This window comes from Peromyscus californicus, unplaced genomic scaffold (assembly GCF_007827085.1).
Source record: "Peromyscus californicus insignis strain IS unplaced genomic scaffold, ASM782708v3 Scaffold_12__1_contigs__length_115047231, whole genome shotgun sequence".
NCBI lineage: Eukaryota > Metazoa > Chordata > Mammalia > Rodentia > Cricetidae > Peromyscus > Peromyscus californicus.
Genome location: NW_026294413.1, coordinates 29,527,357 through 29,550,709, shown reverse-complemented (window position 1 = coordinate 29,550,709; position 23,353 = coordinate 29,527,357).

The window sequence follows — 23,353 nt, the reverse complement described above, 5'->3', positions numbered from 1 at the left end:
GAGGCTTTCATTCATGTAGAGAAAGACTAGTACTATAGTTTGGTTTTGTAGCATGATACTTTGTTAACTGTGTTTTTCAACAACCTCTGTTGGAGGTGGACATTTTTCTTTTTTTGTTTTTAAATATAGGAATGAATAATCTACCTAAGAATACAATTAAATTTCTTCGTCTTTTCTTTGTATACATTTATTTCTTTTATTCATATTATGGCTATAGCTAATCACAAAGATTGCACTGAAAAAGGAATATTAAGAATAGCAATTGTTTCATACCTAATGTTTTGTGGAAATCTTTTCATTTTAACTTTTTTTTGTTTGTTTGTTTTTTTGTTTTTGTTTTTGTTTTTTGAGACAGGGTTTCTCTGTGTAGCTTTGCGCCTTTCCTGGGACTCACTTGGTAGTCCAGGCTGGCCTCGAACTCACAGAGATCCGCCTGGCTCTGCCTCCCGAGTGCTGGGATTAAAGGCGTGCGCCACCACCGCCCGGCTTATTTTAACTTTTTATATGATAGAAATATCAATTTGTTAGGTATAGTGTATTACATTGAGTGATAGCCTTTGGTTGTTTTTGCTTGTTTGTTTGTTTTGAGGCAGAGTCTCACTATGTAGCTCTGGCTGTCTTGAAACTCACTATGTAGATCAGTCTGATCTCAAACTCCTAGAGATCCATCTGTCTCTGCCTCCCTAGTGTGGAGACTAAAGGCATGCAGCATTTTGCTGAGCCAAGAATGGTCTTTAAATTCTTAGTTTGTCACAGTTTTTATTATGAATTGGTATTGATTTTTCAGTGTTTTGATGCATCAATTAAAATTATTGTGATTATTTATACTTGATTATGTTCTTGTGTTATACTACATTTCTTGATTTTCCCAAGTCAAACTATCAAACATTGTATATAAAACCAAGTTATCCAAATTGTATTGCTTTTTAATGTTTTGTTGCTTTTAGTTTGCATTGATTTTATTGAGTGTTTTTGCATATATAATCATCACGAAAGAGGTTCTACACTTACCTTGTGTCCTTATCCACTCACTTCATGGAATGTCTTTGGAGACATTCCTTGTCTGACTATTTTATGGAGTTGTATTAAGAGTATCCTTTTACATCTTTTTATATGTTTTATCCCACCTCTGAATTAATTCAGTTCTGCGATAGTCATCATTGGGAGAATCTTTATTATTCTTTCAATCTTACTTTACATATTTAATAAGTTTAGTATTTCTGATCATTTTAAATCAATTTGGTGTGTTATTTGTATATAAAATTTTATACATTTTAGACAAGTTTTCCAGTTAATAGTGTACATTTTCTCAAGACTCCACAAAAGATCTTTCAGGCTCCCATGTAATCTTCTAAAATATCACATATTTATCTTCATTTTTCGTTTGAGGTTTGAGCTCTGTCTTTTTTGTAATTTAAAAATGTAGTTATTGTTGCTCTTCCAGTCTTAACTCTGCTAGCCTCATTCCTACTGCTGTAGCAGAATACCTGCTGTGGCTTCCCTTTCCTCCCTGACCCCTCCCCCAAGGGATCACAAAGATCCCCTCCAAACCTCATTCTCCCAACTTATTCTGGAGTCCCAGCGTCCAACTCCAGCAAGCTTTCCCTGTGAACACATGAGATGAGCAGGCCAGAGGAACACGTCAGTGTTTAGAGAAGTGTACCATAGCAGATGGGAACAAACACAGCAACAAACAGCCAAACATTATGCAGAGAGAGTCCTTGAAACACACAGTTCTAAATGAGATGTTTCAATAAAATCTCTCCCCTCAGAGCTCAAGGAATCTTGTAGAAAAGGGGGCAGGAAGAATGTAAGGGACAGAGGGGATGGAGGACACCAAGAAAACAAGGCCCTCTGAATGAACTGAGCAAGGTTCATTTGAACTTACAGAGATGGAAACAACAAGGATAGGGCTAACAGTGATCTACATCAGGTCCTTTGCATATATATTATAGCTGGGTGAATCAGGAGATCCCTGATTCTCATGCCTGCTCTTGGGGCTCTTTTCCTTCTGTTGGGTTGCTTTGTCCAGCATCTATGTGATGGTTTTTATTTTAATCTTACTGTATTTTATTTTGTCATGTTTGGTTGTTATCTCTTAGAAGCCTGTTCTCTTCTAATGAGAAGGAAAGAGAGTAGATCCTGAAGGGAGGGGAAACAGGGAGGACCTGAGGGAAGTTGAGGGAGGAAAAAATCTAATCAGGATGAATATATTGTATGAAAGAGAATCTATTTTCACTTAAAGGAAAAATACTTTTATTGTTTGAGAATTACACATCTGCATATGTTTTTTTGATCAGAATTTTTGACCCCTCTTTTTGCAGTCCAATATCCTCCCTCATTCTCCACAACCAATAATCTTTTCCAGTTAATGAATTATTCTTTAATCCCAATAAGGCCAATTAGTTCCAGCAGTATGTGTACAGGTATAGGTCCAGAGGTAACATACGGTTAGCCTATCAGAAAATTAATCTTGAAGAAAGCTGACTGTCCCTAGCCCAGCAGTCCCAAAGTTACCAATAGATCTGAAGCTAGGAGGTGAATTTTATGAGTCCTTCTCCCATTCCTGTTGGGATTTTGACTGGCTTTATTTTGTGCAGGTGTTGTACCAGCACTTGCTGCAGTCCCAATGACCTGAGACCTAGAAGGGGCATCAACACAAAGAAATAAATTATCTCACCACCAGATGAGTTTCACAGAAGTGGCCAGCCCAGAATGGAATACCTTATGCCGACTTTCTTTATTTGTACTTCAAAAGCAAGCACATTTTTTTCTATGTTAACAAGCATGTTTTTCCCATCATCCCTTGTTAACCCCTGGGAAAAATAAATATGTCAAATTTTTTTTCCCCAAGTTTTACATCAAAACATCTTAAAACCAAAAATAACACTTCTCATTTTGCTAGCTTGGCCAAATATGGAGGCAGGACATCCTATCTTTACAAAAGTAAAAGGTGATTAACATAGACACATGTCAAGAACAACAATATTGTTCAAAACTTAACAAAGCATATTTACAGAAACAAGGCTGATCTGCCTCTGATCCTGTCGGCACTGAATCAGGACAAGTCCCAGGGTCTGGAGTGACAGCTAGCATCTGCAGATAAGAAACTTGAGAACATCAGCTCCCAAAAAATTTTAGGGGAAAATATTTTAGGAAAACAATTTGGGTTCCTGGGAATGATCACATCTGTCCCAAGCTGAACTGACAAAGTGGCACTAAAACTCGCCAAGAATATCATCAATATTGTGAGAGAGAATAGAGAGCATGCAGGCCGTGCTGTCCCAGAAGTATTCTGTGTTGTTCCAAAGTCTACTGGTCCTTGCCTAGTTAGACTGTACCTGGGGGCTTTGCTTCATCTGGAGATGCATTGGAGAAGCACTCATATACTGGTCCAAAACTAGGTAGCACCACTTCCAACCAGCACTCACACCTGATGTGAGATCATGTGTGCAGTGGTATTATCATATCTTTATATCTTTGCCATTCTGACTGGAGTAAGGTTAAATTTCAAAATGCTGCTAGTATGCATTTTTCAAATGGCTAAATATTTTTTGCTTTTAAAACATATTTGTGAACTATTTATACCTTTTTCTGGATAATCCTGTTTAATTTCATTCCCCAATTGTTACTGGGTTGTTTGACTTTCGTATATTTAGGTTATTCTAGATCCTCACTCTCTCTTAGATATGTAGTTGCTAAATTTTTTTCCCATTCAATATGCTCTTTTCATTCAATTGACAGTGTCATTTTCTACATAGAAGCTTGTGATTTTCAAGAGTACAATTTGTTACTTGATGTTCTTAAAGCTTGCACTAACCAGGTACTATTCAGAAAACTCCTTTCTGTACCTATGAGTTGAAACGTATTCCCAACTTTCTTATCTGTCAGATTCAGGGTATCAGATAATGTGTTAGTCCTTGATCCATTTAGTCTTGAATTTTGTGAAGGAGGAGAGATAATCGTCTCAATTTATTCTAATAAAAATGGCTGTGTTGTTTGTGTAGTACCATTGTTGGAAATGCCTCCAGTGTATAGTTGGTTTTCTATTGTTGTGATAAAAACAATGTGGCTTATTTGGTCTATACATCTCAGTCCATTATATAGGGAAATCACAGGAACTCATATTAGGAACATGGAAGCAGGAACTAAAGAAGAGATCATGGTGGACTTGCTCTCCATCATCATGGCTTTTTTTTTTGGGGGGGGTGTGAGTGGATCAACTTAGTTTATTTAATTTTCTTTTCACTTTACATACCAACCACTGTTCCCTCTTCTCCTGTTACCACCCAACTTTCCCCAATCCACTCCAACCTATTCACTCCTGATAGGGAGTAAGGCCCCCTTGAGTAGTCAACACCAATAGGCATACCAAGTTGGGACAGGAATAAGCCCCTTTCCTGGCATCAAGACTGAGTAAGGCATACTGCCATGAGGAATAGGCTCTAAAAAGCTAGTTCATGTACCCAGGATAGGTACTGGTCACATTGCCAGAAGCCCCACAAACAGATCAAGCCACACAACTGTCACCCACATTCAGAGGACCTAGTTCGGTCTCATGCAGGTTCCCCAGGTGTCAGTCCAAAATTTGTGAGGTCCCACTAGCTTGTGTCAGCTGTCTCTGTGTTTTTTCCCATCGTGATCTTGACAACCCTTTGCTACTATCGTCCCTCCTCCCCTCCTTCCTCTCTTCAACTGAGCTCCGTAAGCTTGGCCAAGCGCTTGGCTGTGAGCTCTGCATCTGCTTCCATCAGTCACTGGATGTAGGTTCTGTGATGACAATTAGGGTATTCATCAATCTGAGTACAGGGGAGGCTAGTTCAGGCACCCTCTCCACTATTGCTAGGAGTCTTAGCTGGGGTCATCTTTGTAGGTTCCTGGGGATTCCCCTAGCACCAGGTTTCTCCCTAATCTCACATTGACTCACTCTGTCAAGATATTTCTTTCATTGCTCTCCCTCTCTGTCCCTCCCCAAACTTAGCCATGTGGACCTCTCATGTTCCCATTATACCACCCAGCATTAACTGCTTAGAAGAAGCATATTCTACAGTGGACTAGACCATCAACCATTAATAATTAATAATAAAAATGTCTCCACAGATTTGCCTAGCAGCCAGTCTGATGGATGCACCTTCTCAGGTGACTTTCCCTCTTCCCAGATGACTCTAATTTGTGTCATGTTGAAGCAAATTAACCAAATTCCAGAGTATATTTTTGGACTCTGTCAAAAATACGGTGACTGGAGGGATGTAGCTCCTATCTGAGTTGTCAATTCTATTCCACTGATTAATACGTCTGTTTCAATGTCAGTTGAAATACTGTTTTAATTACTATTACTTTGTAGGCTAACTTGAAATCATCATTGAAAGAGACTACCAAAGAGTGGGGGATTCCTCTGGCACCCCAGATTATGCACAGACTACAACCAAACGCCTGTTTTCAAGGTGATGACCTTTATTAAGTGCGAAGAAGAGTTGAAGTGGCTGCTTTCTGACCAGGCAGAACACGGCAGCAAATGACCTTGCATGTGTCATGTTTAAGAGGAGGAAAAAGGGAGGTTGGTGTTAGAATGGGCTGGTATGTGGTGGTAAGGGAGATGGGGAACAAGGAAGAACGGGGAAGGGGACAAGAGAAAGGGGGAAGGGGTGTTTGTCCCGAGGGAAAAAGGACTGCCTCTGGATAGAGAGGAGACAGGTGTGGCACATAGGCAAAGGGCAGTTTATAAAGACACAGGGGGAAATTTAGTGTTCGGATGGGGTGTTTAATTTTAATTGGGTATGTTTTGATTGCTGGATTTTGGTAGTCAGCCTCAGGAGGAGGAAGTGGCCAAATAAGGGGGAAAACCTTGGTGGCGAGGTTTAGGGATGTAATCTAACTGTTTTTAGCAAAGCAGAGGGAATAGAAGAGAAGGACAAGGCCTGTCAGAGCAACATGCTCGAGTAGTCCAGTGTCCCTTCAGTAACTCCAGGCATTTGTTTTTGCCTTCTACAATATGGACTCAAAACATGAAACTCAGGTCATCAAGTATGGTGGTAATTGTCTTTATCAAATTGGTGGAGAAATGGGAGTTCTAGGTGTTTCTTCCATGGTACTTGGTCTGTTCTTAATATCCTAAACTCATTTTACTTTTCAACTAAATATTCTTTCACATTAAAGAATATTTTGTTCTTATTATTTTCCTCCCTAAGTAAAACAAATTTAAATTTCAAATAATTTTTGCTACTTTAAAGTTTTTATTAAAAATATTTTTGTATAATATATTCTGATCATGATTTCCTTTCCCAATCTTCTGTTTTTACCCACCTCCTCTCTCATCCATTTACAATCTTTCTTTCTCTATATTTTTTTGTATTTATTTTTATTTTCGTTTTTTTTTTACATTTACATTTTTTTATTTTGCAATACAATTCAGTTCTACATGTCAGCCACGGATTCCCTTGTTCTCCCCCCTCCCGCTCCCCTCACCTTCCCCCCAACCCACCCCCCATTCCCATCTCCTCCAGGGCAAAGCCTCCCCTGCGGACTGAGATCAACCTGGTAGACTCAGTCCAGGTAGGTCCAGTCCCCTCCTCCCAGGCTGAGCCAATCAATCCTGCATAGGCCCCAGGTTTCAAAGAGCCAACTCATGCAATGATATTTTTAAAAAACTGACAAACAAACAACAGAACAAGGCAATAAGAATAAACAAATCAGAAAAAAAATAGAAAAATGCACAAACACACACACATACACACAGGTGCACACTCACAAAACAGAACCCATAAAACAGAGTCAGAAACTACAGTGTACATTCAACAAAGAAGTAAGAAAAACTGCCCAAAGAAGTATGAGACTCCATCCCACCAAATCTACAGAAATAACAATAAGTTCATTTTATATTAGCCATCTACAACTGGGCGTGGGGCTTGCATTTTTTTTGAAAGGCTTTCAAAATTAATATTTTCTCTTTATTAAGAGATTTTCTATTCATTTTATATACCAACCACAGATACCCCTCTCCTCCTTCCTCCCACCCCCCAGCCTTTCTCTCAACCCACCCCCCTTTCCCGCCTCCTTCAAGGCAAGGTCTCCCATGGGGAGTCAGCAAAGCCTGGTACATTCAGTTGAGGCAGGTCCAAGCCCCTCTTCCCTGCACCAAGGCTGCACAAATTGCCTCATCATAGGCACTAGGTTCCAAAAAGCTGGCTCATGCACTAGAAACAAGTACCAATCCCACTGCCTGGGGGCCCCTAAACAGTTCAAGATAAACAACTGTCTCACTTATCCAGAGGGTCTAGTCCAGTACCATGGGGGCTCCTCAGCTATTGGTCCACAGTTTATGTGTTTCCAGTAGTTTGGCTAGTTGTCTCTGTACTTTTTCTAATCATGGTCTTGATAGCTCTTGCTCATAGATACCATGATAAATGAAGACACCATGGGAATAGGGAGAAGCAGAGTGCTAGGGAGGTTCCCAGGAATCCACAACTATGACTCTACCATAGACTACTGGCAATGGTCAAGAGGATGCCTGAGCTGGCCTACTCTGGTGATCCGATGGCTGAATACCCTAACTGTCATCATAGAACCCTCATCCAGTGACTGAAGGAAACAGATAGAGAAATCCATGGCCAGGTCCTAGGCAGAGCTCCAGAAGTCCAATCAATGAGAGAGAGGAGGGGCCTGCCCTTAAAAGTGGTATATACACCTAATTAAATTTCATTGGAGAAAACTAATTCTCCTGCAACATGAATTGCTAAATGGTCTTATTAATAAAAAAAAAAAAAAAAAAAAACATGGAGTCAGATATTGAGGTGAAAGCTGAAAGATCAGAGGAAGAGAACAAGCTAGCCACAAGTTCTTACCACTAGGAAATCCTCAGCCCAAGAGAGCTACTTCCTGTATACTCATGCTTTTTATACCTTTCTGGCCCTGCCATTTTACTTCCTCTCTCCACCCAGCTATGTCACTACCTCTTTCTGCCCAGCTTTATCACTTCCTGTCTATCTATAAAGACCTCCAGACCTCCTAAGGCAACAGTCAAGTCAAAAGTATGTCAGTGTCCATATGTGTAAATGATTCAATAATGGTTCTTGGCTTATGACTCTTCTCTGTTTTTGCTATCTGCTGTTGGTCATGCCTTGAGGGACAAAATTTATCAATAATTTACTGCAAGCTGGTCCTTCAGGGCTCGAGATTTATATTGTTGAGTTTCCCAAGTATCAGTACAACATCCATTCTTATTCTTTGCCTTGGAAGCTCAAATGATGTTCACCTGGGCTTGTATTTCTCACAATTGCAACTCATAAAGAAAGCTTTGAAGCACATCCTGCTTCCAGTGAAAGGAGAAACCCAGCCCAAGCCAATCCTGTCATTCTTCTGTATCTGGAGGTACCACAATGCAAACCAGTTTTTTTAAAAGGATGGGAAACAAAGAAATGTAGATGATGTTCAGGGTGCCTAAGGAACTGTCTTGAAGAAATAACTAATGTGACCCACTTAAAAACTAAATTTGTACATCTTGTATGTGACTTTATTCAGAAGATATTTAATGTTAACTCTAATTAACATCTGGCTGGCATGAGTGATTTCATTTAGTAGTATGTACTAATTATTTGCCAAAATAATTGTGTATTTCTATAGGATTCACTGTGTCATCTTCGTAACTCTAGTCAATCACGTATTAGGACCCCCAATTGCAACAACAACAAAGAAAAACAAAAACAAGAAACACACAACTGTAATAGAGCTGTTGAATTTATTTTGTTACTGTTTTTTTTCTGAGATGATAATATAATGACAGCATTTCTCTTTTCTTTCCTCCATCCAAATCCTCCCATATACCCTTCTCTACTTTCCTTCAAAATCATGGCCTCTTTTTTCACTGTTTGCTATTGCATGCCTATATGAAATATATTCCTAAATATAATTTGCACAGCCCCTATAATATTATTTGTATGTGTGATCTAAGGGATCTCCATGTGGTGCTGGAAAACTGACTGTTTTGCTCTTCCCTGGGTAAGATCCCTCCTGCTCCTCAGCTGCCTATTGTTCTTTCTGTAGGGTTTAGGCCTTGCGGTGCTTTTCCTGTGTACTTTGGTATGTCCATTAGAGCTGTTCTTGTTAATCTCAAATGCAGTTTCACTGAACTAATAGATGACTAAGGATGTTAAACTAATTCAATGACAAAAAATGTGGGGTTTACCTTTTGCAGTTTTAATAATCTGGTGAATTCTCCACATACATCCTTTATTATTACCTGAAATAATATATTTGAATCAATATGCTAAAGCATATTCTAATACATAAATAAAAGCAATGTTTTGCAATTCACATGCACTAAAAATAAATTCAAACCATGTATTCTTGGCATAAATGAGTGTCACAATTAAGTTTTACTCTTATAATTTCTGTTCAATGCATGAAAATTTGAGATGGTTTTGACGACTGGTCAAACAACCAAGGTATGCGATAGAACACAATACCTGATGAATGTAGGTTACCATAGAAAATAGAGAATTAAAGATAAAAATGTAATATGAATGAATATATGGTTTTGATTCATGTTCTCTTCAAATTCATAACTGTGAGAAATGAAAAAGTATTGTGTAAGGACATGTCCTCCATTACAACATTTAGAAAATTGTCTATTTTATTTCTCCTAATAATTATCATCTTTTTAAAATGTAACTTTTTTTTCCTTTGAGGCCAACAATAATAGGATTCATATTATAACCCCTGGTGTCATGTGTGGGACAATTCTATGATGACATCTTGATAATGTTGTGGAATCACATTATAGTCATATCTCATTTGAATTTATGGGCTAAATGAGCTGTGCTAAAAATAGAATGTCAACATACACTATAGTATATAGTATTTAATGGCATTTCTAGTATGCATTGGTCATTGCTATTCCTTCCCTTTGGGATGCATAAGCTTAGAATCATGCTTAATTTAATGCTTTAGACAATGGGGAAATACGGTCATAGGAACTAGACATCCTCTTGCATTATATGACGTTATATATTCTATTTCTTTATCCCTGTCACTCGAAATCTTCTCACTGAAACCCCTCATCTTATTTCATCCTCATTTTTATTCTGTGTGGCCAAAATCAGATACATATCTCTGATAACCCTTGAAATATTTCTCACCTCTTATTTTGACTACTGTTTTGAGTAAGTAATTTAATATTAAATGTGACTCACATTATGGAGAATGATACTTTACAGGATATGAAAATGTCACAGTGGTTTATACTCATTTCAGATTTCTCTCTCTCATTCACTCTGTGTGTGTGTGTGTGTGTGTGTGTGTGTGTGTGCGTGTGTGTTGGTATGTAGGTGTGCACGCACATCCATTTGTGAATTGGTAATGCATATCTGTATATATGCAAGTGGAAGCCTAGGATTAAATTTAATTAGTTTTATTTTGAAGTTATTTTTTAATAAAATTTAATCCTCAATTACTTTCCTACTTACTTAGTCTTTGAGGTAGTATCTGGACCTCACCATCTTGGTAGACTTAATAGCCAATAAACTACAGGCACCCAGCTTTGTCTCTTTTCAGGCAAGTGACAACCTGCCTGGCTTTTTCCCCTGTGAGTGCAGAGTTTGAACTAACATCACATGCATGGGTATCAAACACTTTACCAACTGAGCTATCTCCCAAGTTCCTTACTCCTGAACTTGATAATAATAAATATACCAAATCAGATAAATTAACATAGAATTTATAAAAAAAAATAACCTACTATAGCTCCTGCCTTAAGTCTAGAACAGCTTTCTTCCCCAATTAACACCTACTTTTAGCTTTCTACAACTGTGGAAACAGACATTTAATAAAGTCTATTTAGCTCTGATAGTGACCAGGATGGTTTATGTACACATGAAATTATCAAGGAAAAAATACAATAAGATTTATTTTAAAAGAAAGAAAAAATAAAACATGTATATTAATACAGAAAAATAAAAATATGATTATAAAATGTATATTTGTAAAAAAAAAGCAATAAAATAAATGATCAAAATGAAAGCTAACAAAAATACGTGGTTGGAAAAATGTCCAGAATAGTGCAGTGTATTCTTTATCCCTTACTTACGCAAAATGCATAAGTAATGCAACAAGTGATAATGTGGTAAGTTACTCCATCCTTGTAACCTGTCACGAAGGATGAGTATTGCCCTTGTCCATTATCAGATGTCCCATGGTATAATGCCCTGAAATTAAGTGGAATGGAGAATGAGTTGTTATTATTAATTGATGATTTAAAATCCTGGAATAATTTATGGTAATATTCACAGTATACATTCTAAAGATTTGATCAACATTTACTTCTAACTTTCAGTATTAACACTGAGCTGTAATTCTCATAAACCAGATAATCATTCAACTGCACAATTGAGTTTAAATATGTAAGTTTGCTATTTATTCTGATGTAAAAATTCCAACATGGTCTGATTCAAATATACAAACATAAAGCTACTGTCAATTAATTGAAGAAGACACATGCAAGCTCCAGACATCCTGTAGTCATAGTATGTAGAAGATAAATAGCTAAAGATCTTGTATGTAACAACAACTTCAGAGAATGAATAACTGTCAGATACATGTTTTGATGAAATGTTTTAGATTTGAAAACAAAATATTCAATGAATACTGTGTGATAAACATTACCTTCAAATATTTACCGTGCTCAAATTAAACCAGACCCCCAAAAAGAAGAGAATTACAAATAAACCAGTTCACACCTTGATAAATCAGCAAAACTGAAACCTACAAAAATGAAAATTTAAGAGCATACTAATAAATATTCATCTTTTATCCGAGTTACATATAAAGATACACATACTTCAGCCTATATCTCATCTTAAGGACTTGGCAGTTGTAACACTTAGATTCAAAAACTTTCTAATTTGTTCTAAAGAAAATACAAGCTTTTAAACAGAATTTAACCATCATGTAATTAAATTAATAAAAAAAAATTCACTGCACTACTTAGTGAGTGAATAAAAGGCATAACATCTGGCCTATACCAGTTATTTATCTTTCTTTCTTTCTTTCTTTCTTTCTTTCTTTCTTTCTTTCTTTCTTTCTTTCTTTCTTTCTTTCTTTCTTTCTTTCTTTCTTTCTTTCTTTCTTTCTTTCTTTCTGTCTATCTATTTATTTAACATCCTGGCCACAGTTTCCCCTCCCTCCTCTCCCCCCAACCCCTTCCCCTCCCCTTGTCTGCTTCCTTCCCCAAAACCACTTCTCCTCTGTTTCTGTTCAGGAAAGGGCAGGTCTTCCACTGAGATCAACAAAACACGGCATATCAAGTTGCAGTAAGACTAAGTACCTGCCCTGTGTTAAGGCTGGGCAAGATGACCCAGGACCAGGGACCCAGATGTTAGTAAAAATGTCAGACATAGCCCCTGCTCCCACCGTTATGAGTTCCATAAGAGGAACAAGCTACAGAACTCTAACACACATGCAGAGTGCCTAGGTCAGTCACCTGCATGCTCCCTGGTTGTCAGTTCAGTCTCTGTGAGCCCCTGTGAGCCCAGGTTACTTGCTTCTGTGGATTTTGTGTGGTGGCCTTGACCACTCTGGTTTCTAAAATCCTTTCTCTTCCTCTCCTGCAATATTCCCTAAGCCCTTCCTAACGTTGGGCTGAGGGTCTGCATCTGTTTCCATCAGTCATTGGACGATGTCTTTCTGATAACATACAAAGGATAAGTATTCCCCTTGTCCATTATCAAATATCCTATGTTATAATGCCCTGAAATGAAGTAGAATGGACAATGAGTGAGTATAGTAGACGATATTTAGGCATCACTACATTGACATTTTTTTCCTTCTCCTTGTGTTTGATTCTATCCTAGGTCTCTAGGTCATCCAGCCTGTGGGTTCTGGTGCTCCAATTGAGTATTAATCAGCTGTTAAGAAAATGACAATATTAAATTTAAAGACAACTGGGAAGAACTAGAAAAATTTATTCTGAGTGAAGTAACCCAGACCCAGAAAGACCAATATGATATGTACTCATTCATAAGTGAATACTAGCTGTGAAATAAAGGATAACCATGCTATAATCCATAGACCCATAGAAACTAGGTAACAAGGAGAGTTAAAGAGGAGACACATGGATCTCCCTGGCAAGAGGAAATAGAGGAGATTTCATGAACATACTGAGGGAGGTGGGGCTGGAAACTTGAAGGATCAGGCTGTGGGGGACAGAGGAGAGTACTGAAAGATACTACTATAAAGGGAGGCATTTCAGGATCAGGTGAAAACTTAGCACAAGGGAGTCTCCCAGGAATCTTCAAGAATGAACCCAGCTAAGTCTCCCAGCAATAGTGGATATGTAACCTGACCTGGCCATCTCCTGTGAACAGGCAAGACATAAAGTGGGACCTATAGTCTGTCCTGCTTATGGGAATGTGCTGGGGTAAGCATGGCCTGGAGATTGAGGGAGTGGCCAAGCAATGACTGCTCAAGCCTAAAACCCATGCCAGAAATGTAAGCTCAGTTATTACATTTTATACATAATTTATATGCATAATTATACATTGAAAATACATTTATATATACATATATTATTAATATATTACATTTTAACTTATTTTGATGTGGTCTTGTGTGTCACACTTTCCTTTTTTTTTTTTTTTTTTTTGAGACAGGGTTTTTTTGTATAGTCCTGATGAACTCACAGGAATCTATCTGCCTGTTCAGTGCTGGGATTAAAGACATGCACCACTACCAACTGATGTGTTACACTTTCTTAACTGATTATTAATTTCAAATGTGTGCAGCCAGGATATAATGCTATGAAGCTATCAAAAGACTTTGAGAAGCTGAGAATATATAGCATGCATTCTTTAATTAAAATTAAGCTGTCTTCTAAATACAGTAAGTAAAGACTGAATATAAACTCATCAATTTAAATTTAAATGTAGCCAAGTAGTATAATAAACAAAAAGATGTCATCAGTATTTGGTTATTTTAACATTGAGTTTAGGAATAATGTACATGAAGGGAGAAACACAGATTCTGGGAGGCAGATAACCTGGAAGAGTCCTTGATGAATTTTTAAGTGTGATTTGATTGCTGGAGAACTTTCATGACAACCAAATGTGATAGCTACCTGATCCTGAACTGTTTGTTCAATTTTTTTTTTTTGCCATTTTTTCTCTTCCTGTGAAGACGACTTTTAGTTTGAAGTAGTCTCACCTGTTTACCTCTAATTTTGGTGTCTTGTGTTCTGGGTGAGCTATTAAAATCTCCTTGCCACAGTAGGCTATATGAAACAGGCCCACATAGTAAAGAAAACACTGAACAGCTTTATCCAGATACAGAAGTTTAAACAATAAATAAAAATTTACATAGAAGCACAGCAGGAATTTTTTTGAAGAAAAAATGACAAAAGGGTAACAGCAATGGACAGAGAGATGACAACGTATTGCAAGTTTTCTTTGGCAGAATGGGTGAGTATCGAAGTCTGCTACACACGGGCTAATGGCATTGGATTGTGTTTGTTGATAGAAATCCCATGGATTGCCAGGTGGTGGTGGTGCACGCCTTTAATCTCAGCACTAGGGAGGCAGAGCCAGGCGGATCTCTGTGAGTTCGAGGCCAGCCTTGTCTACAAAGCAAGTCCCAGGACAGGCACCAAAACTACACAGAGAAACCCTGTCTCAAAAAGCCGAAAAGAAAAAAAAAATCACATGGATTTAAACTAGACACAGAAAAGTTAATCATGTGAAATGATAAATACATTAATTTGTTTTGCTGCAACTGTGCACGAGGAAAGACCTTATACAAAAAAATGTAACAAAAATACAATAAAGGTAGGTTTCAGGAATCCAGAATATGAAGATGTGTCTGCACAGATATATGTAGAGAGATTATATTATTTTTAAAATGTGTGTGAGATCTCTAAAATCCTTATGAGGGAGTCAATGGTAACTTTATCCTCCATCTCTTAGAAAATAAGTTATTGTTAAAAATAAAGACTTGCTTATTTATTTAGAAGTGCTGGAGATGAGGCCAAGGAATCTATACATGCTAGGCAAGGACTCTACGCCTTGGTCACATCATACAGCAACTGTTGCTGTTAATCATGAATACTTTAGAGAGATGTTGCTTACTTGGCTTTCTCAAAGAAGGACATGAGACTCAGTCTGTTCTATAGTAACTGTAGTGACATAAAGAATCTCTGCAGGGTGAGTGGCCTTGCACAGAGATTGCCCTGCTAGTCTTGAGAACATCTTAATATCTATGAAGTCTTTTCATTACCTTTCATAAATTATATATATATATATATATATATATATATATATATATATATATAATTGAATACTGTATGATCCTCCAATCATATAGTCAGTCAACTATAGGTCTCATTTGAAGGCTAAGTACCACTTACCTCTTTACTTCCACAAAGCAGTTGTAGATTTATTTTAAAAATTGCCCAGTAGAAGACCAACAGAATGAAGTACAGAGCAGAAACAGCAAAAGTGGGCATCCTCAGAAAAAATTACATGAATTGAAAACATAGGTTTCATAAATGAATTGTGTGTAATTTTCTGTGGAACAAAATAAAACTTCTTCCTCTTTATTAATCTCTAAAAGAAGGGGTGAGCAATTAGTTATTAATATATTAAGTTTTATATTGCATAATTACAGTGAATAAATAAAAATGAACACTGTACTTATTTATGACAGGTATGCTAAGTGTAGATACTCTTTCTAGCCAACCAAGGAAATATTAGTGTACTTTATAGATTCGCCCACAATATAAAACTAGAACTTAAACTCAACAAGAAAAATAGTGAATTAACTAAAGTTGGGCAAATGACTAAAACAGTGAGTAAAGAACCTCTAATACTTGAAGTGATTTACAATGTTCATGAGAATAAGACAGTTTAACAAGGAGGAGAATAAAGCTGGGAAGTGGAAGGCTGAGTCAAGAGACACTGCCAGCCACCATGATGAGAAACAGCATGTGAAGATGCCGGTAAGCCACGAGCCATGTGGCAAGGTATAGATTAATGGAAATGGATTAATTTAAGCTGTAAGAACAGTTAGCAAGAAGCCTGCCACGGCCATTTTGTAAGCAATATAAATCTCTGTGTTTACTTGGTTGGATCTGAGCGACTGTGGGACTGACAGGTGAGAGAGATTTGTCCTGACTGTGGGCCAGGCAGGAAACCTCTAGCTACAATGATCGTCTTGCCAATGGTTAAATCCATCATGGTGAAAAAATCCACTAACTGAAAATAACAGATATTCCAGAATTGTGGTTTGGATGTATCTTGACACACCCTTTGACAATAGAAAAATGTAAGTGAGATGAATGCATTTATGAGCAACTACATCTAGCATGTTTTACCTCAACATCAATAATTGAAGTTTTTAGAAATATGACTTTGAGAAACTCTTGCATTTGGCCACAACAGGTGAATTAAGAGAATGGAAAAAAAAGAACCTTGACTGCAGTTTGAATACAAATCTTAACTATGATCAAGAGCTTAAATAGTCATAAATCAATATTCTGATGTAGTGAGTATGATATTAAAACAGTACAATGCCAATTTTTTCTCAAAAAGAGCATCATAAGAAATAAGTACCCACATGGAGGGTGTGAAGCATATTCACTTGCCAACTGCTCACTTAAAACTTGCAAAGCACTATGTTACCATTTGTTTATTCCAGGATAGAGAATACATGTACATGGCATGTAGACAAGAGTAAGCGTTAGACTGACTTCAAATCTAGGATGCTCTGAAAAAATAGAGGAAAGTAAAACAGATACTGTTTAAGCATCTCTAAGAACAAACATCTTAAAACATTCTGAATCAAATACAGTAAAATGTTTAAATCTGCTAAGCTCATGTTGAATATAAAACTAATTTTTTTTCTGCAAGTGGATAGCAGGGCACTAAAATACATTTTTATTTCTTTTTTCTCTATCTTTGAGATCTTTTATAAATGTGAGAAACTAATGCTTCGAGTTCATCTGATAGTTCCCCAGATTTTGTTTTTGTTTCATGGACAGACTGATACTTATCTTTTAGTTCTTTTTGCTATTGCTTAACTGTGTTCATGGATCCTGGAAAGCTGATCACATTGGTCTTACTTTTCAGTTAAAATCTAAGGCTTCTCAGGAACTGTTTACTGTATACTTACTGCACCGAGACCGAAAATCTCTCTCCAATTTGCACACCTGAAGTTTGATTTATAAGTCTCTGATTTTCTGAAATATTCTTTTTCAGTGATATTCACAGAACAGAGGATCTACCAAAAATGTGTGTTCAATCTCTTTCACTGAAATAACCTATGCCCAGGGTCACTGTAACTGTAAACCTAGAGGAGAAGGTTCTCAAAACCAATAGCTAAACACAGCATATGCAATTAATTCTTTATTTATTTTATGTATTCATTTTTCATGTGAGAATGTATATATGTGCAACACACGGATGATTAGTTACATAAAGATAAGAAAAGGGCACCAGATCCCCTGGAAATGGAGAGATGGATGGTTGTTCAGAACACATCAAACTCAGGCTCTCAGCAAGAGCTTAAAAAAAACTCCTTTTAGTTTTTGAGATTATAATAAATTACACCATTTCTCTTTCGTTCCTATTCTTTCCAAACTCTTTCACATACTCTTCCTTGTTCTCTGTCAAATCCATAGGCTTATTTTTCATTACTTGCTCACACTCACGTATACATATAAGGACAACATGTATATAGACAACATGTAGTCTATATAATGTTGCTCTAACGTGTGTTTTCAGGATTGAGCATTTCGTATTGCATAACTAATTGGTGTGCTCTTTCCATTGGAAATTTATTGTGCTTTCTTTCAGCATTCTTTGTGGCCTGGACTTCTTTGTGTAGGGTTCAGTACTTGTGTATGTTCCTTTTTTATTCTTACTCAGCTCATATTTAGAGAAATTTTATGGGTATAGTTTCTGGCATGTCTATGAGACAATTTTTTTAAAAAAAAAGTCTTACAATTTTGGGTGGTTTAGAACCATCCTATGTGGACATATGGATTATGAGAACAAAACATAATTGTTGAGTGATTCATGTGACTCACCATTGTGTATCGTCATGGGAAGTACCTTGTCTTTAGTAAGAGCAACTGAAAACCAGTGCAAGCTGACATTTTTTTTTTAAATGCTGTTTGAAATGAGAGAATTATATAAAACATCCAACTTGAGTTCTTGCTAAGAATGGAATGCTATTTACTTTGGTGCTTAGAAAACTAAATATATTTAATATTTAGTTTCTACTTGATGCTGCTAGAGATTGTGCTCAGATCTTGATGAATTTCTTGAAGTGAGAATATATTTGATAGCTGCAGTAAGTGAGATAGAGATGGTAGGAGTAGAGAAAGAAGAGAGAGGAAGCTTAGAGGGCTTGGGATGTTACAGCGAATTGAGAGGTGTAACTAGAAATCTACTGCCCCACATTGCTTCCCTGCAAGTTCATTAACACATTTGTTTTTAATGCTAAACAGCATGCTGAGGTAAAGGAAATTCAGTCCTCTTATGAAAATCCAACTTGACTAATCTGTATGAGTCACAGCTGACAATAGGAGATGCTGCTACTGGATACTACTGAATTCTACTTGCCTAGAAAGGATTTCCTCAAAACATTAGTAAGAAAGTTACCATCTCCTCCAGCTATTCTACTTCTCACCAGTTTCTATAAAAGATGCAAAACAAGAACTTGAATTTATAATTGCATTTCCATGTTCACAACATCATTATTCACAATGATCAAACTGAAAACAAAATATGAATACACACACACACACACACACACACACACACGGGGCAAATGGAAAGAGACAGAGAGACTCAGTCTTAAAAATTGTTTTACTCTAAAAATTAGAAAGAAATTCTCAATCCTAAATCAACATAGGTGAACCTTAAGAATATCATTTCAATTAAAAATAGCCCAAGAAGACCCCAAGATAATATTCAGAATGGTTGCATGGCTATATCTTCCACAAGAAGATTCAAAGGACTGAGGAAAAAACAGGGAACTTCTCCATCAACATAAGAAGAAACTGGAACCAAGATTAGAAATAATAAAAAATGTTTTAGGCTGAGTAACCAATTTGGAGCCACACTCGTGATTAGCACCCCTGGAAAAGGACAAAGCTGAATGGGTAAAAAATGTTCTTTAAAGACTAGCTAACTCTATGCAGCACTGCCATTTCAGGCGGCCTCAGCATTCAGTGCTCATTACCACATATTGCAAAGCCAGCAGTCATAGTCATGGCTAATTTGACAGGATCTAGAATCAGCTAGGGGAAGAACCACTGGGCACATCTATGGGGTTTTCCTAGATTGGGCTTCTTGAGGTGACAAGAATCACATTAACTGTTGGTAGAGCATCCTGTTGTCAGAAGGACAGAAATGAATGAAAAAGACAAAGAAAACTGAGTGCCAGGATTCATCTCTCCCACATTCTCACTCTAGATGCATTGTGACTAACTAGCTTCTTCCTGTTCCTGTCAAGACTTTCCTACTATGATGGACTGCACCCTCATTGTACCTATAAGACAAAATAAATGCTTCCTTTCTTAAGTCTCTTTGGTCAGATTTTGTTAGAGTAAGGACAGTAACATACACATCTTGATAAGGGACCATCATGGGCAAATATTTGCTTGTTAATTTTTCAGTCTGTGATTCAATCTCCATGTTTCTCTGCATTCATCAAGGAAGTCATTGAGAATGAGGCTACAGTGGGAAATTGGATGTCACTCCAAAAAAAAAAGAAATTAAAAAAAAATAGCCACACCTAAAAGCAAATATGTTGCATTATTTAATATGTGTGAAGTAAAATATAATCCACATTGGTAGAGGTGGAATGCTTTTGAGGAGCTGGAGGGGGTACATAATTGCTGTTAATTTATGCAGAATTTTATTTGTAAAATGGCAAAGGAGTTCTGGTTATGGGAGTCAGTGATTGTTGTAGCCTGCTGAACTTAACAACAATAAACTGTGTAATAATTTTTTTTACTGTGTATATTTAAAAAGTTACAGATACAAATACAAATTAACAAAAAAGTTTCATAAATTAATTTTCCTAGGTACTGTTAATTAGAAATTGAGTGATAATGGAGACAATGAAAAAATAAATCACTATTTTGTACTATTTGTGACTGTAATGATAGAAATTCTACAAAATAAAGTCAATTTTTAATTTGAAAGGTATTTATTAAATGGGATCCAATTTCAGTGTGTTTTAAGATGCATTCAGTTGAATTGAAATAATGTCCCCAAATAATGAATTTGATACTATGAAATGATGGTTAAAAATGTATACAGTCATTTGAAACATATGGTACAAATATATGCTTGTGATGGATGTGGGTGTTATCTAGGTGTCCTAAAGTTCATTCCATTTCATAATTGTAGAACCCAACACCATGGAGTGCGATTAGAGTTAGCGTAAGTTACGGGAGACAGCCATTGGGTTTTCCATGGGTGTTGAACATTTTGTTGTTGTGTACAGACCTGAAGACGGCAATAGCAAAGAAGGAATGATTTAACCAGTGACAGCAGCAGCTGTGCAGGCGCAAAGTAGAACAAGTAAGGAAATATGAATTACAGAGTTTAACATTCTACCTCTGAGAAATACACATTGCCTTCTCATTCGATTGATTGTTAATATGATTTTCTGCATGCTAGTGTGTAATTTATTAGTCAGATATTATTAAAGTTGATTTTACTTATTGAATTTAGAAAATTTTTATTAACCTGTATTTAGTTGTTGAACTATCTAATCTGACGAATTTGAAATCATGGAAAATAATGTATATTTATGTTTGCAGTGTGTGAAAGTACAATTAGTTACATAAAAATCAGTTAGATATATTTTCATGAATTGAATCTGCTTCAGAAAAATAGAAATTTTGTTTTATGTGAAACTAAGTAGAAAAATGTGTTAGTGAATCATAGGCTAACATTGTGGAGTTCTCCAGTCTCTACAACTTAAACATGATTGAAAATAAAGTTAGACTTTGAAGCAGGAAGCACAGAAGCAAATATTTACTTTGATGAAATTGTTTGTGTGAATTCAATGTTTCTGCAATGGTACAGCTGGAAGACTGGGTACAGAGGTTTAAATTTTTTGTAAGAATAGTCACTCCACGGTAATAAACTCTTTAACATGTTTCCCTCCAGTGCCCTTTGGTGAGAACTCATTTTGAGAGTATGGTCCTCTTTCACCTTTCCTGATGAATGCTAATACTGTCAGGAGAATCAAGGAACTTTGATCTTCTGAGATCTCTGGGGACTATTGCTCTCTCCTGGTTTCATTAGAGCTGAAAAGTTCTCAAGAGGCACAACGGACCACAGTTCATGCTGGGCAGATCAGCTATGAGCAAAGTGAACCCTGAGTCTCACCCTGAACTCCAATACATTATGGGATTTTGCTGTCTAGTGGATAACTGGTGATGATTCTTACTGAATTAGATTAATTTATATTACATAGTATTTTTAGATGGCATAGTTTTTTAAGGCCCTACATTTTCAAGATTGAATATAAAAACAAATAAATTCTCTAATATTTTCAAAGTCAGATTATATTTATGTTCTCAGTTGTATTAAAATGTTTACATATGGTAAACTGTTTAGCTATACACAGAGCAATAAATATGAAAACATAATTAATACCAAGATTAAAATCTCCTTCCAAGTTTTTAAAGATAATGACTATCTAAGATTTAAAGCCAGCTTAGTTGTCTTAAATGATCATTAGCTTTCTACTCCATACTACAGCATTCCTTATTTACGTGGGTTTGATGATAAATCTGAAAGTAATTCAGAAATTCGTTTAATCACATTAATTAAACATGTTACTTAAAGTTTTAATCTTGATGCACTCAATAAGATATGAGCAGAAGTCTAATTGCCTATCTGTGATTTATATTTTGTCACCTTGGAACTCTTTTAGTAAGTGTGTGTCCTTCCGGGTGGTTTGACTAGAAATTCTCTTCAGGCTTGGCAAAAGTTACCCCTTGACTCTGTTGTAATAGTGGCACTGGAAAATAAGTTTAATTTCAACCAGTTCAAGTGTATCAATATACAATTAATATTATGTAGAGTAAGTCACCCGTTGTGGACATTGTTTATCTGCAGAAAACTTTCTTTTCCATTAAGGAGACGGAACCCAGGGTGCCCTAAGAAACAAAGGTACAGGAGATTCCATGATTTAGTTTCTGCTTCTCATTTACTATGGAAAACACTGATTATTCTCTTTTTGAGATTGGATAAGGAAGACAGCAACCTCACAAATAAACATCTCTATTCTGTTTTACCATCAGTTCACTATTCAATGTGAGATGAAAATGTAATATTTCAGACCACAGAGATAAAGTTTGAAATAATTCTAAAAAAAATTATGCATTTGCTAAGATGATATTTCTGTTGGAGAACTCAAAGTATCATGTAGATTATATTTTATTTAGATGAAGGGCTTGTTTGTAGTAAAAGTTGTGATGAAGAAAAATCAAATAAAGAAAACATTCTTGTCAAGTGTACTATTTCTTTGAAGTGTCCTATTTTTAATGAACAGTAGAACTTCTTGTATAAGCAAAGCAATAAAACAGAATGAATTGATACTGGATCAACTAACATTATCCATCATCCATAATTTAAAAAAACTATTAAATGAAATCAATGAGCAACAAATGAAAGGTACAATATTGTAGTAAATTTAATATACTAAATTCTATGTAATTTGAACTTGCCACAGAAGTGGAATATTTGCATTTAGGTGCATATAATTAGCAAGGACATGGATGGTCTTTGGTACATAATAATATTCTGGAGAAACAGTAATACTTTTCTATTCCTAATGTTGTGGTTGCTGTTAACCAAAATAGTATTACAAAAGTAATTGCTGTCTTACCTGCTTATCTGATTGACCTATAGAGAAATACCAGTTCCACCTTGTTAGCCCACCTCTTCTATGGACTCTCTCCATTAAAGGATCTAAAAAAAGGAGAACAAAATCAAAACCAAAACGTTAGCAACATCAACAAACTGCATAACAAAATAAATCAGACAGTTAACAAAAATATGCCTGATAAAGCCAGGGATTCGACACTGATAAACAGGCAGCAAGGAAGACAGGCTCTTGGAAGAGTCAAAGGGGTGCTGTCTTAAAGATGATTCTATAAGCTTTTAAGCTGTTCCTTTCCCTGACCAGCCTCTGACAAATACATTTTAGATGCAGAATTTAGGAAGAAAGCCAGGCCAGGTGCAAAGATTTAATCCCAGCACTTGGGAGGCAGAGGAAGATGGATCTCTGAGTTTGAGGCCAGCCTGGTATACAGGGTGAGTTCTAGGACAGCCAGGGCTACTCA